We start from the raw sequence: 15,313 nt of genomic DNA, 5'->3' as shown, positions 1-15,313 counted from the left end.
CATGTTTAAGAAAATGTTAATTATATCTCGTTAAGGATTCCCTTACTTTTCTTTTTAAAAATTTGAAAGAGAACTTTATTGTTTCCTCATCTTTAAAACTCGTAGAAAATACAGAAGCATATAAAGAAGGAAATTCTAACCAAAGATAATCACTGTTGGTGATTTGATGTATAGTCTTTTGTAATTTATGTCTTTATCCATCCATATCATCTAGTTATAATTCATAGAGTATTTGCAGATTTGTGTTTTTTTCCGTTTAACTTATTTTGTGAACATTTCCCCGAGGTCATGGTTTATTTTTTGAAAATATGATTTTAATGATGGTATAATCTTCTCTTTGTTTTAATTTACTTAAGCTATTCTGCTTATGATTAGATGCAGTCTGTTTTGAAATTTTCCCTGGAAATAAATAATATTGTGGTGAACCTTCCCACACACAAACCTTTGTCTGCATCTCTCATTTTTCCAGGGGAATTATTCCAACAAATGGCTTTTGATACAGCCTATTAAATTGCTTTCAAAGCTTGTCCCAATCGCCTCATCATCATCAAGACTATGCAGAGAGCCTATCAAACTTGACCTTTAACCAAGATTTGGATAGTCATTAAAAAAGAAATATTTGCCAATTTACTAGGCAAAAATTATTTTAATTTGCTTTTATTTGATTAAAAGGAACATCGAACATTATTTCCATTTATTTGCAGGCAATTTGTCAATTGCCTGTTCATGTCTGTCTGTGCCTTTGGGCATTTATCTTTCAGAGTATTAATGTTTAAGATGCTGAAATTTACACGTTTTAATAGGGGAAGGATATGCACCCTTTATCCTTAAAACTTAGAGGCGCAAACATAGCATCCAGCCATATGCTTTTAGGGTAAAAGGTTCAAAACAGCATTTTTTTTTTCCCTGTGGGTCTTAACTTCTGATATAGTAGTTTATATATGAGTTTGCAAATGTGTAAACACATTACTTTCAGAGTCATGTCACTTCTGCCTGTTACAGGTTCAATTATCCCAATCTTCCTTATATTCTTCTGTCCATGTCTCCCTTTCATCTACTGTAATAAAATTTTTAAAAGATCCAGACTTCTCCTTATCCCACTTTATTCAACTACACTTTCAGGTGGCAGCCTGCCAAGGAAACCACAGTCTGAAAAAAAGCCTCATGTGAGAACCCAAGGGGTCCATAGCTCTAGTGGAGAGGAATAGTTGACAGAGAAAAAAAGACAGCTTCTTGTCGTTTGTCGATGCCCTGTGAGGAATGAACTTCCCCACTGCCTGCTGGGAGGGCGCAGGCTTAGTGATCGGGACGGCCTAGGGGCTCAGGAATTTCAGGTATCTGACAGTCCTTTCTCTTGTTCTGCCTTTGGCCAGAGGCAACTCCTTCATCTCCGCTGCTGCCTCTTTTTATAATGGACGTAATAATACCTCAAAGGTATGCTCTAATTAATTACTCTTAGAGACTCCGAAAATATAATTGCTAATTATTATAACTGCTAGATCATTAGTTCTTCGCTCCTTTTTATAGAATTTTAATCATACGCCGAAATTTGACACGCAGGTCCCGGGATTTGTGGAGATTTTGTTGCCTGTTATTTTCATAGCTTCTTGACGTTGACCTTACCCCGTGCTAGGTGAATTCCTCCAAATGTAAAAACTTGAAAGTGTGTTGAAAGTGTGTAGAAATTTTGGGGTTCCAAGAAGAGGGGCTGCCAAAGAAATTATAAAATTTTAGGGAGATAAAGAAAGAAAATGCTTGATTTCTACCCTCAAAAAAAGAAATGATAAAACTTTATATCTCCATAGGTCATTGTAACTCAATAGTAAAATAACTAAATGTTTGAAACCGTTGGTTTTAAAACCACGTTCGCTTCTTTTTCCTCCAATGTGAGCCATATAATCTGGTCACTGGTAAATGATTATACCTAAGACTAGGTATTAAAGTTTACCTAAATATTCAGCAGGAGGGTCATGTGGGCACCAATAACTTAACAAATGGTGTATTCTGAATAGTGGCGCTGGCTTTCATTGTGCAGTTTTAAGTTTGCAACTGTGTTAATATTATTTTTTTAATTTTTAAATTTTATTTAAATCCAACTTAGTTAACATATAGTGTAATAATGCTTTCAGGAGTCGAATTTAGCGATTCATCACTTACACATGACTGCATGTTAACTTCTTAGGCATCTTTTTGTCAATTTGTAAGTTCATAAAATTAATGTGGCTGTGAGCTGAAAATAGTGAAAAGAATGGACATTGAACAGTGGTGATTTTTTCCTCAACGGCATTGTTTAATTTAGTGGGTGAGCGTCTTATTTTTGTAATTAGGTCCTAAGAACCTGAAGAGTAGAAACCATGTGTTGTCATTCCTCTAGAAACAGAGAGAGTCAACAAATGCTGGAATTATCACCTAGACCATCTGGTTTCTTTACCATGACTCAATCTAGAACCAACTGTGAGTCTTTGGTTACTTGGGTAACTACATGCTGCCTCAGTTTCCCAACCCATAAATGGGAAAAATGATATCTTCTCAAATTTACAAGACTGTTGTGAAGCTTAAATGATGGGTCATTCATAGTTGGTAGATTAAAAGCTTCATGTGGACTGGTAAAAATTCAGTGTCATTTTGTAAGCTATTTTTTTATTTTTTAATTTTTAGATGTTTTATTTTCAGATGCATGACTGTCGGTGGAGATGTGCATTTTGACCTCTTCGCCTCCACTTTTGCCAGGGAGATTTTGCGTACTGATAAGAGGTAACGGTTGATTTAGAAGGAGTTATTATCAGATGTTTTTAGCTCCCGGGGCCTCTGGCTTCTCCTGGGCTGGCCTTAATATGAACGAGGGCCATGTAACAGTCTCTTCAATTTAAGTGTCAGCTACATCATCTTCATCAGGAAGAAAATTTCAAACATTTATTTTCTTTGCAAAAGGCAAGTTTTAGTGGTGGAGTCGGTTTACTTCTGAACCGATCTCATTTACCTGAACGAGGAGCGCATATTTATTTTCAGGGTAAGTGGTGAGGTGGTATAATTCTCATGTGACAGATGAAGCAAACACTCCGCTGTAAATTACATATGGCTGGAAGGAGATGTTCTGGTATGAAACCACATTTCTGCCTTGCTTACTGGCTCTTCTTGGTTTGGGGCTGAGAGATGGAGGACTGGTGACTCTTGGACTTACCTGGAAAATGAAAATCTCTCTTTAGAGAAACCAGAAAGGGGTGAGTAATACCATGTCTATGTACTCATGTAAAGAGGAGGATCTGGGGATGTGACCTGGGTCCAGCATCTCTCTAGTCTGGAGACTGGAAGCGTCACAGAAAATGTCAGAGTGGCTTGGGGCATTACATTTTATTTTCAAAGGGCGTGTGATAATGCAATTAAGCTTTTCTCTTCGTTTTACGTAACCTTACGGGCTACATTAATGTGTCACAAAGTGGGATTTTTGTTGTTGTTGTTTCTGTGAGCCTTCAGTCTCATAAAAATTAAATGTGTGCATTCCTGTAACCTGATATGTCCTCTCCAGTAAAAATCAATGCTTCTTGCCCTTGCCGTGTGAGCTGCAGAGGTCTTATTATGTAGCCTGTGTGCATTGTGTGCATATGGCCTTTGGTCTCCCGTGTTTTCTGATGTTTCTGAAACATATGAGACCTCAGCCCCACTACAAACAATCTGTTGGCTTGTGACTAGTCTTCCTGTGTGCCTGCGAGAGAGCAGTTAGAGGGTGTCTGTCCCCCCCCCCCCCACCCAATGTTACAATGTTTGCCTTGGGAAGTGGGCACAGAACATGGTCAGCTTATTACTTATCTGTGTATTATTCCTTTGGTTGAAGGGGACAAGAACATCTGAAGAATATGGATATCTGCATAATTTTAATGATATCCATAATATGGATATCAGCAAAATTTTAAATCATTTAGTTCCTTCCAGACTTGAATCACACTATCTTAAAGATGTGCCAAGTACGCAGAGTTTGACTCTTGGTGGCCAATTATTTGCCCGAGCTTAGATGCAATGATTTTTCCTAACCAAGTGGAATTTCCATCAGTTTTCTCCTAGCAGATAGCCAAATGTTGAATTTTAGGATTAGGTTCCAAAGTAGAGGAAAGACTCTGAGATCCTCTAAGATTCTGCCTGAACTGATCATGGCCTCTAATAAATGAGACCAACCCAGCCCTTGAGAGCATACGCTTGTGAGATTTAAAGATGTGTTACCGAGATGATGGAGGTTGTAGGAGCAGGTTGCGTCTATTCTGCTACATAAAATTCCAAAAATGGAATTGTGTACTATGCTCTTGAGGTAATTCCAAGGTTGTGTTAGTGCAAATGATGAACTATCCCTAATTGTCCTTGACCCAGTTTCAGAAGGAGGGAAAGCATGTCAAGGTCAGAGGTTTGGTGCAGTCCAGGCATGATTTTGTCTCTGCTTGGGCGATGTCACTGAGTCAGTAGGACAGCATCCCTCGGTGAGCTCAGATCTTACTCACAAGGCCCCATTTACGTGATCAGCAGAAAGGATTCTCCCAACCTGAATGACATAGATGAGCACCTGTTAAGGGGCGTGGCTAAAGACTTCCTATCACTGCCTGTTCACGAGGAGGAAATAGACTAATAAATTAATTTGATTAATGCCTACTATATGCCAGGCACCATGTTAAATACTTTATTTACATTGCTTTAGTTAGGAGATGTTATGGTCTTTTTTTCTGACGGGGAAACTGACATTCAGAGAGGCTGAAGATTTTACCTAAAATCACGTAGTTAATTAAGTGGCAGAGCCAACCTTTCTGTCATGGGTGCCTCCTTTCCTTGTGCTGCTAATTATTGTATTATACACATATTTTTGAAAAACTTGCCAAGAGAAACCACCACACCATCTTCTTCAATAAAGATATATGTACTGAGAAAATACCATGGACCTCTTGGTTCCATAACTGCTGCCAATACGAGATGTGTTTGTTTTTTTTTTAGTTTTATCTGTCACCAGATATTTTACTGAGTGCCTACGAAATCCTAATTTTTAGAGCCATTGACTTCAAGAAGTACAATAAAAGCATAGGTCATTTCTATATTTCTAACAATAGAAAGCTGAAGGTGTAGTTGGCAATACAACTAAATGGAATTGTAACTGCTGTTGCTGTGTTTAGAGATACAATCCTGTTAACTGTAAACAATGTTATTTCACCCTACTTCTTGAATGCAGTCACTCAAGGATTAACGTGTTCGTATTCTTTGTATGATTGTGTTTGGAATTATTGTACTAATTCTGTCCTGGAACACAAAAGAGAATAGACATTTGCAAGATTAGAATCTGATAACTTTCAGGCCCAGGGTGAATTTACAAACACTGGCATTCATCCCTGCGTGATATTTTCCAGTTATCCAAAAAGGCTTTTATTCAGGATCCATTTGTGGTTGGGATACATTGTGATGCATCATTTATGCAGTGCCTTTAAGTGTTTACTGGGAAGGGTGTGCAAGAGACAAAGCCCAAGAACCTGTCCTAAAGGCCTTACTATCTAGAGACACATTTACTGTTATGTAATAGAATTTCAACTAAGAGCACATATTGCTTAACTCATCCATTTCTTGAGAGCTGATGTTCAGGGTTTCCTTTGACATTTAGATAACCCCAAACGTGCTGATTTGTATTTTCACTTCCAATAGACATTCACAGTAAGGAGTAGGTCTTACACTTTAAAAATGGGCAGGAGGTGGGATCGGAATGAAGGTATAGACTCTACCATCAAGTTATTGCTAAAGGAGGATTTTGGGGGAGGCTGCGGACGATAGACTGATTCCTACCTTTACACCATAAAGGACCTCTTTGGTTTCCCTTACTTTTACATTTGAAGCATTTTTTTTTCTACTAGATAACTATTAATTAACTCGTTTTCTTTTTAAGTTAAAGGCATTCATAATTGTCCGTCAGAAATTGTGATAAACGTGAGGTGACTGATGTTACCATATCGAATCAGAAAAGCCCAGTAAAAGTAGAGAAAGTTGACATTTTACTTGGCATGTGAAAGCTCTTTTGTGACTAACTAAATGTTTAAATATATGGTAAGCTTTTAGAAGTACTGAAAATAGAACTGATCTCTGTTATTGCTTTCACAGACTGTCTAGGAATCCAGAGACCCCCAAGTGGGGAACAACTGGATCTAGCAATTGCCATAAATTTCCTTCGGCTTCTAAACATTCTGTGATTTGTGAACACCCGTAAAGCTAATAAAATCGACTGGTTGCAAATGCATTTCCAACTGTGAGTTTTGAAATCCCGGTCCAGCGTTTTGTGGGTTGGGGGAAGAGGCAAATTTAGGTACCCCCCCAAATTTGGAGAGTGGTGTAAGGATATGGGAATAGTTGTGCTTTGGGTGTGCCCCACAATTTTCCTTGGTGAGCAACTAAAAGTAGCAGTGTCTGCCTTGTCATCCTTGACCACAGATAGTTTTACTCGTGATAAAAAAAAAAAAAAAATCAGACCCTTTATGTGATGCTTTATCTCCACATCTGGCATGGACCTTACTTACCCCACCCTCTAGTCTGGGCCTCACATTACAGGCAGAATGTTGTAGAAGACCAAAGCTGACTATATCAAATCTTTGTTGGGTCTGTACTGCCCATGGGCCAAAATCTAACCTCCTTGGCTGAATGTCCAAGGTCTCTAACAATATGACCCTACACTAAACCTGATTCTTCTCCGTGTATACATTATGAACCTGCTACACGGACTTTTGCATCATACTTGCAATTACTGGACCTTTCATGAATCCCACTCTTTATACATGCTATTCTGCTAACTGGAACTTTTCTCTCTGCACAGTCTTTGTTGGGTAAATTCCTATAATCTCTGGCTAAGCTAGTAGCACTTATTATGTACCAGGCACTCATTTAATCTTTATGGTTGAAGTGGTTGCCATTATCAGTCCCATGTTGCGGAGGAGGAACCTGGTCCAGAGAGGTTAAGTAAACTTTGCCGACTCATATAGCCAATAACCAGTGGAGTCAGGATTTGAACCTGTGCGGTCTGTCCCTTTAGGACCTATGCTCTGAACCCCCTACACTGCCTCTCCCCTACAGGCAGAGGCTCTCTTAAATCCTTCAAATGGATTTAGCTCTTTCTTAGGATTCCCAAAGTGCTTCTTAAAGTATCCTTGTAATGGCGTTTAGCAAGCTGCATTATTATTTCTGTCTTTCCACGCCTGTGTGATTTGTGAGTAATTTTGAGCATCATTCAGCTTCATGTGCCCGGGACCTTGCAAAATGCCTGCCACTGGGTAAATACTTAGTAAATATTTCTTGAATAAGGGAATAAATGAGCAGATGAACAAACACAGAAGCTCTTGTCTGAACCCCGATGGGTTGGGGTCATCCTTCCTTCTTTGACATCCTTCTGGGATATCAGTTGAAAAACCCTTCCTTCCAGTAGGTAGACTTGACCTGTCTCAAGGGTGCAGAGCATCCCAACAGGAAAACTTAGAGCTCTCCGTTGTCATCTTCGCGTGACAGCAAATCGTTTCCAAATCTTGCAAAGATGCCCGTGAATTGTGCTGAATATCCATGTAGTATTTCAGTCCGACAATGCTGATTTATTTAAGTATAGGTTTGGTGCTCTGTGAGATCTCGCCATCTGTGTAAGTTGTGTTTACTTTAAGTACCAGTCAGCATTTTCCTGACGAGTTATAGAAAAATGGTAGTTGAACTTAATTTTTAAGCAAAGTCTGTTTAAGAGTAATTTGTTAATTACTAGTTGGTTGATTTTGTTTCCTTAAATTAAGGGCTTCAGTTAATATCACATGCTTATTATTCTAGTTTGCAGGAAGCGGCTGCAGTGGGGCCCACAGTTTCAAACCTATTGTAGTCCTGTTCTATGCCAGCCCCTGCTTGGGCTTCTAAGTTCATCTTAAGCTATTTTACAAGCCTGGAAAGTAATCTGATGGGTTACCAGCTTTAGGGTTGCAAGTTGGAAGCTTAATTTAATAGCCACTTATAAAACCATTTAGGCAAAAATTGGTTATGAGGCCTTTGATGGGATGGGGTGCCCAGAGCCATTTGACTGAGGCTGATCCTTCCAAATACTGAGAATTGGAGCCAGTGTCATTCGGGCTGAAGGTGTTTCGTCAACTGTATGCAAGATAGGATCCAAACCTTGCTGGGGGGTGGCTTGGAGTCCAGTGATGTTTTGGCAAGAAAGGATATGTTTAGCAGCCTCCAAGGAGGCTTGCCATAGCCTCCAGAAGAGAACACACCGAGGCTGGGTGAATCTGGATGTGTAACGGTTTTGTAAATGTTTTGGTTTTAATAAAATCCCAAATGTGTTTTATCAATGCATTTTTCCCCTTAATATTGAGACCCTTGTGTATTTCAAGGGAAATTTAGTCCATATGTTTTTGATTCATTTATACTTAACTCATCAAAATGTTGTTTTCTAAGAGTCATTTGGTCCAAGAAGACTTTAGAGCTTGATTTAAATACCTTCCAATGTTCCTTTCCCTTCCTTTTTAAAAATAGAAAGCCATCTACTCTTGGCAAAACCTAAACGCAAGCACACCAAAAGTTTGGTTGAAAGCTTCAAGCCCATAAGGCCGTTAAGCTGGACCGAATGCATTCGCCAGCTCCTGGTAATGTGCGAGCTCTATTACTCAAAAGCACAAGGAGATCTTTACCTTTTGACAGTCTCTAGTGGCTGTGCACGTGGAAAGAAACTCCAAAAAAGAAAATGTCTGCTATTTGCTAGATCTGTGATCTTGAGAAAGCCACTTAACCTTTCTTAGCTTCAGTTTTCCCATCTGTAAAGTGGGACCCCTGTTTGTCTTGCCTACTTCCCAGAGTTACTGAGAGGGTTAAAAGGGCTAATGTGAAAGTACTCTGGAAAATACAAAGAGCTCTGTATAGAATCACATCTCTTTTCTTGATGTTGCTGTTCTTTGAATAAAATAGTAAGTGGACATTTGTTATGTGCCACGCATTATGGGAAACATTTTACGCGTCCCTATCTTGTTTAGTCCTCGTAGTATGTGGCGAAGGGTCGATACTTTTAATTTCTACATTTTGGAAGATAAAACGCCTCTGCATAATTTACCCAAGGTCTTATAGTTTGTGAGTGGAAGAACCAGAATATGAAACCAGCTCTATGGGTTTTAACCACGAAGTTATGTAGTGTTCCTTGGAAGCCATATTAATCACTGTACTCAAAGTTTATCTTGAGTCGTAACCGAGTCTCTCCATATTTTTGTGACCACTTCCTTGTATTTTTTATTACATTCTCTTATTGAACATTTAGAGCGAGTGCATGTATGATGATGTGCTGTTTGAATATACACATATTAAAAGATCATTCATTGCATAGGATGGTAATAGAAGCTATATATATTTATTTACTTATTTTATTTTTATTTATTTATTTATTTATTTATTTATTTAATATATGAAATTTATTGTCAAATTGGTTTCCATACAACACCCAGTGCTCATCCCAAAAGATGCCCTCTTCAATACCCATCATATTTACTTATTTTAAATGTTTATTTTGAGACAATTCACAAGTCGGGGAGGGGTAGAGAGAAGGAGAGAGGGAATCCCAAGCAGGCTCCACGCTGTCAGTGCAGAGCCTGATGCGGGGCTCAAACCCACGAACCGTGAGATCATGACCTAAGCTGAAATCAAGAGTCAGATGCTTAACTGACTGAGCCACGCAGGCACCCCATAGAAGCTACTTTTAATTGAGTACTTACTTTGGACCAGACACTGCAGAGCTTGTTATGTGCTTGTCTTATTTAAGATGCATGATTCTGGGGCACCTGGGTGGCTCAGTCGGTTAAGCGTCCCACTTTGGCTCAGGTCATGATCTCGCGGTCCGTGAGTTCGAGCCCTGTGTTGGGCTCTGTGCTGACAGCTCAGAGCCTGGAGCCTGCATCAGATTCTGTGTCTCCCTCTCTCTCTGCTCCTCCCCGACTCATGCTCTATCTCTGTCTCTCAAAAATAAATAAATGTTAAAAAAAAAACATTAAAAAAAAGATGCACGACTCTGTGAGGTAGAGACCGTTGTGAAGAACTATGAAGATCTGGGATTTTGCCCTACTCACAAACTAAGAGATTAGCGTGTAAGTTTCCTAGGGGCTGGTAGAATATGAGATTTCTGGGTCAGAAACAAAGTTCTTTATTACTTAGGGCAGGCAAGTAGCAATGGCTCCAACTTCACATCAGTTTTCCTGGCCCCAAGTCCGACAAGGGTGACATGGAGTGGCCCAGGTGGATGCTGAGGATGCCGTGGGTTGTGTTATGGCTGAGGCACTCTGAGTTTAGAAATCCCACCCTATTTTCATGCTGTGGAAAGCAACCTTGCCTGACCTTTGCCCCTTTGGGGGACATTTTAATATGCTGCCTTCTGCCTCAGAGGGACACGCTAAGTCTACCTTCTGAGACTGTTCTCTATACAGATGTGTCTGAGAAGATTCTGGACCAAAGATTTTTGCACGTACATAATAGCAAGAGATCCATGGAGACTTCTCTCCCAACAGTTATTATCTCTGTTTTACAGACAAGGAACCTGGGCTTAGAGAAGTTAAGTCATTCACCCACTCCAGAAATGTTTACTGAGCATGTATATACGTTGAGGTCACATAGCTGAAAAATAGAAGAGAGGTGAGTCAACACAGTCTCTAAGCCTTTAACTTGTACCCTTCACCTCTTCCACCCTGACCTCCTCAGCCACTATCCGTCTTGCCTCTTCACCTGATGACCGATCATACAGAACAGAAATTAACTGAAGATTATAATGACCTTTTGGGACAAGTGCTTCTTCGGCCATCAGGTTCTCAGTCCGCAACTTTGACCCCACCCTCTATACCCAAACTCAGTAAGGTTGTTGCGATGCAGGAGTGGTATTGGCAGATCCCGAGAGAAGTCAGAATGTTATTTTGAGATCATATTTAGCAGCAGGCAGGAGACAATGGTGCTAAGTGATTGAATGTGAATTAGATTCAATATGAATAATTTTGTTCTGGAAAACATAATTTCGTAACTTGGAAGTAATTTGGTTTCTGTTCAAAATCCAGAAGGTTCTTTTTCCTTGTTGCCCCCTCCACCAGTCAATCAGCATCCTTTTATGTTTATATAATGATACCATTAAAAGACTTGTGGAAGGTTCTCGTAGTGCCTATGCCAGCTTGTGAGATTCCTCTTGACGTGTGCTTGAATCTATCTATCAGGAAATATTCAGCGATTATGAAGTTGGAACTGGGGTAGAAGAAAATGTCTTGGCAACAATATGACTAGAAGTATCTTTTCAAAACAAAGAGGTCTTCTCCACCCTAGATAAGGGCCTCCCAGGCTACGAATTCTCTCCTCTCTCAGCACAGGCCCTTGAGGGAGCTAGTTTGCCAGTTTGCTGGGGGAGATGATAAAGGAGCAAATGGAATGATGACAAGGATTGGTAACCAGCTTTGAACTATGCTGTGGAAACAAAACGAATCGTAGCTGGTCAACCTTGGTCCCTTTCAACCAAGTGTCTTCAGGGGAAACATTCTTCTACTGACATCTCTCTGTCAGAGGAGAAGCTGTACCTTAAAAAAAGTGAAGGAAAGAAGCCTGACTTGAGCTCATTTAGTCCTGCCACCGTGTTCATGGATTAGCATAGCGCGGTGAGAAATTCTCTCCTGTTGGCCTACTCCTCAGCCCCTGAAGCAATTGGCCCTGTTTCCTGAGCTTCTTTCAACTCCCTTTGATGCCAGAGAAAATCTAATTAGTGAAGAATTTGAAAGAAAGAATTTTAGGGGGAACTCTGCCACCCCAAACCCACAGCAGAGTGGGGACATGATTCTTCCCTGTGAGGCTATCGCTGTCAAGGGTGTTTTGTTTTGTTTTGTTTTGTTTCCTTTCCCTAATCTTAAATGTTAGACAAGAAAGGTTATGCATAAACTCCCTGTGATGGAGACAGGCCTCTTTCACAGCAGATGATTCTAGAGTCCTTTATCTCGCAAAAGAATTCTCTCTTCAGACAGGCTCTGTCTACCTGATTCTAGACTAGGCAGCAGAAAGAGGAAATTAGTTTGTGTACCTTAACAGCAAAGCCAAGAAGCAAAGAAGGAAAGGAGAATCTTTGGGACCAGGTTTTACTTAAGACTGAAAGCAGGCTTCCGAAGCCGGTATGTTCTCCCGGTACACTTAATCGGGTGAGGTTGCTGCTTGGCTCTGAATATCCGGGGCTTCTGCGTGGCAGTGGCGAAACAATCTCAACAAAAACCCGCCAACAACACGTGAAGCATTGCTTTCGTCATTCCTCGGTTCTGCCTCTTTCCCTTGATTGGATTTCCCTTGACTGGTTGATTAGAGCAGCCCGGCACCCTTCCTTGAGTGGATGGTGCGTGGTGCTCACACACACATGTGGCTCCCACAGAACCTTCCGTGCAGACCATCTTCCCCTCCCATTTTGTCCCTCTTGAGGGTTCTGCGCGCAGTTTTCCTTGTTGTGGTTGTTGTTGGATCTGTTTGTTGTGGGTCCCCCTCCCTCCCCCGGCTCAAGGAAGCTGTACACACACTGGAGCATCTGGGGCTGACCTGGCAGGATCGTGTGGCTGCCGGCAGCTTCCAGAATATGACACCAGTGAAAATATGAACCAAATGTTCCTCGTATGCTAGGGTGTGAAGTCTTCATTGCGCCTCTCTGAGGACAGAGAGCACGAAAGAACCAGACACTTTTGGGTCTTGGTTTCTGATATGCCTCCTAATAGCTGGGTGACACCTCTGAACCCAGTTCTTTGTCAATAGCAGTCGTTTTTCCCACCACATAAGGGTGCCACCGGAGTTGAGCAAAGTCATTTATGGAGGGCCTGCTACATGCCAGATAGTATGTGCTGAAGTAGCTCCTCTGCTGAAGCATGGGTACCTCAAGGGCAAGGTCCTGTCGTATTCCCACACGGGCCAGACCGTTGAGTCTGACCCGCCGGGCTTGGATCTCGATTCTGTTCCTTGCTAGCTCTGTGACCTTGGGGAGGTTTAACCTTTCACCTGGAAAGTGGAGATCACAACACTACTCACCTCATGGCGTTCTGGGAATTAAATAAGAAAATACATTTTGCCCAGGGCTTGGAAGTCACTCGTGTCAGCAATGGTTATTTCTGAACTTACAAGCCCAGTGCCTGGCACATACCTGTGTTTTGAAATACAGTATGCAGTAAATGCTCAACAAAATTTCCATTTTCTATAATCCGTCTTTGACAAGTCCTCCTATTCACACAGGAGAAGTCAGAATGGTATGTTCCACTGGGACTGATTCTCAGAAAGGAAGGCAATGGTCTTCCGGCAGGAGTTTTACCTCTGAACGTTCCCGTCATACATGTTTGTTCTTTTCACTGCTGTAAACCTACGAGAGGAGAGATGTGGACCAACCAACTCATTGCCTGGGGACATTCATCCTCTCAGTGCAGCCGTTTGCTTCAGTGGGGCCCAACTTCAGTGATCCTTTGCCGGGTTTGAGGTGGGAGAGAAAGCAGTGCCCAAGAATGTTCGCTCAGCATGTCCCTGGAACGTGGACCCCACACACGCACCTGCCTGGGGTGGGGAGTAGGTGGCGCATGTTTGTGTGTGTTTGCAAGGCGGCGGGGGGTGGGGGTGGGTCACAGCTGGGAGAGCAAATAAAGAAGTTGATGACTCAAGGGTCTTTTATTTTCCCTGGCATTTCCAAAAGGTGGCTTCTGATTACACAACCATCTCACATTCCTAGCCGACCTCAGGTATACCTCAGGCCTTCTCTTCTTCCCATTGGCTTCTTCCCTTGACTTGGAGAAGGTATTTATAAAGATTGGAATCTACTAAAGAAAGAGACAAGAAGCAGCAAGAAGCCATTCAGTGAGTGAACTTTTGGGGTGGGGGGGTGGGGAGCGGTGTATGTGTGGTTTCATTTTTCTTGCTTCCAACTGTTTTTCAGATCTGCTTAATTTATTGTTGGACACCTCAGAGTTTATTTGGCTCTCACAAGCTCCCTGGCCCCGAGGCACTTCATTCTCCAGACTAGACTTCCCATCTGGGCCCAGGAACTTTGTTAGTGTTATGGAGCTGGTGGGTTTAGCTGTGGGATTTTGCCACTTCCTTCGTGTGTCTTCTGGAGGACTTTTCAGATACGGAAGTGGGCCTTTAGCCTCGTAAATCTTTGGATGGCTTGACCGGTTGCCATTTGTGACTTCCACAACATGAGAGCCCCGAATCTTTTAGTTTATGGGGGGTTGATTGAGCTGGGGGCGGGGATTAGAGGATTTGATAAATCAGAAGAGTTTGTCGTTGCGTTTGCACTCCAATCCTGGAACAAAAACAAATAAACAAAATCCATCGAACAGTGCGTGAAGTGTTACTTTCAAAACTACTTGCTTCTGTTTTCAGAATTTGAAAGTGAACCCAGGAATGTGGGTCCTGGGACCTGGTGGCATTAGCGATGATTTAGTCCAGTCTTTTCATTTTACAAATGTGGACACTGAGGCCCAGAGGAGTTAAATAACATGCTCATGGTCACGCTGCTAGGACCGGAGCCATGGCTGGGACACAGGCCCTGTGATCCCTTCTTTGGGGTTCTTTCTGCTATTCTCTGCTCACACACCTATCAAGGCAGAAATGAAAGTCTGGCTTCTTAATCAATTTTTCACCATTCCCCAACGCCTCTTACCTTCTTTAAAATGGCATTTTCCTGCTCTCCACCTTGGCTGAATTTCTTCTTCTTCTCATATTCCTTGTAATATGTGCACATGGAACCAAAGTAAAAGAACTTAAGTTAAAAATTATTATGTCTGTCCACTCAGTTTTTTTCTGGAAGGGACTGCCAGACTCTAATACACTTAGATCTATGTTTCTTTCTTAATTTGTTAAATTCTTTTTTAATGTTTGAGAAGGGGGGCAGGTGGAGGGGCAGAGACTGAGACACAGAATCTGAAGCAGGCTCCAGGCTCTGAGCTGTCAGCACAGAGCCCGACGCGGGGCTCGAACTCACCAACTGCATGATCATGACCTTGGCCGAAGTCGGCTGCTTAACCGACCTAGCCACCCAGGCCCCCTCTGTGTTTCTTTATCACCTTTTTACAATGTCTATTAAGTCTCTGCTTTGAAAATGGAGATTTAGCTCAGTTGCCCTCATTCTTCTCTACCTCCTGCCTTCTCTCAATGTTCCATTATTACTTTTACTCCTTCTATTGGTTCCCTCTGCCTTTAAATTATAACTTGCATTGTGATGCATGCTGGGTGTTGTTTGTAAGTGATGAATCACTAAATCCTATACCTGAAACTAGGATTACACTGTATGTCAGCTAATGGAATTTAAATAAAAACT

At 41.5% G+C, this 15,313-nt stretch overlaps 1 protein-coding gene across 7 annotated transcripts in view; it reads left to right on the top strand.

Annotated features, from left to right (window-relative positions):
* Window positions 1-15,313, top strand: part of CREB5 (cAMP responsive element binding protein 5) — a 484,504-nt gene that overhangs the window by 109,026 nt on the left and 360,165 nt on the right. Inside the window, exon 1 of one of the 7 annotated variants that reach the window (XM_053218282.1) lies at window positions 13,634-13,848. The exons of the other annotated variants lie outside the window; for them this stretch is intronic. The gene's annotated coding sequence lies outside the window, so the exon portion shown is untranslated. Of the gene's footprint in view, window positions 1-13,633; window positions 13,849-15,313 lie in introns of those variants that run through there. 7 annotated transcript variants of the gene reach the window in all.

This window comes from Acinonyx jubatus, chromosome A2 (genome assembly GCF_027475565.1).
Source record: "Acinonyx jubatus isolate Ajub_Pintada_27869175 chromosome A2, VMU_Ajub_asm_v1.0, whole genome shotgun sequence".
NCBI classification, from domain to species: Eukaryota; Metazoa; Chordata; class Mammalia; order Carnivora; family Felidae; genus Acinonyx; species Acinonyx jubatus.
Note: the sequence above shows the minus strand (reverse complement) of the source record. Positions and strands in the feature narration are given on the sequence as shown.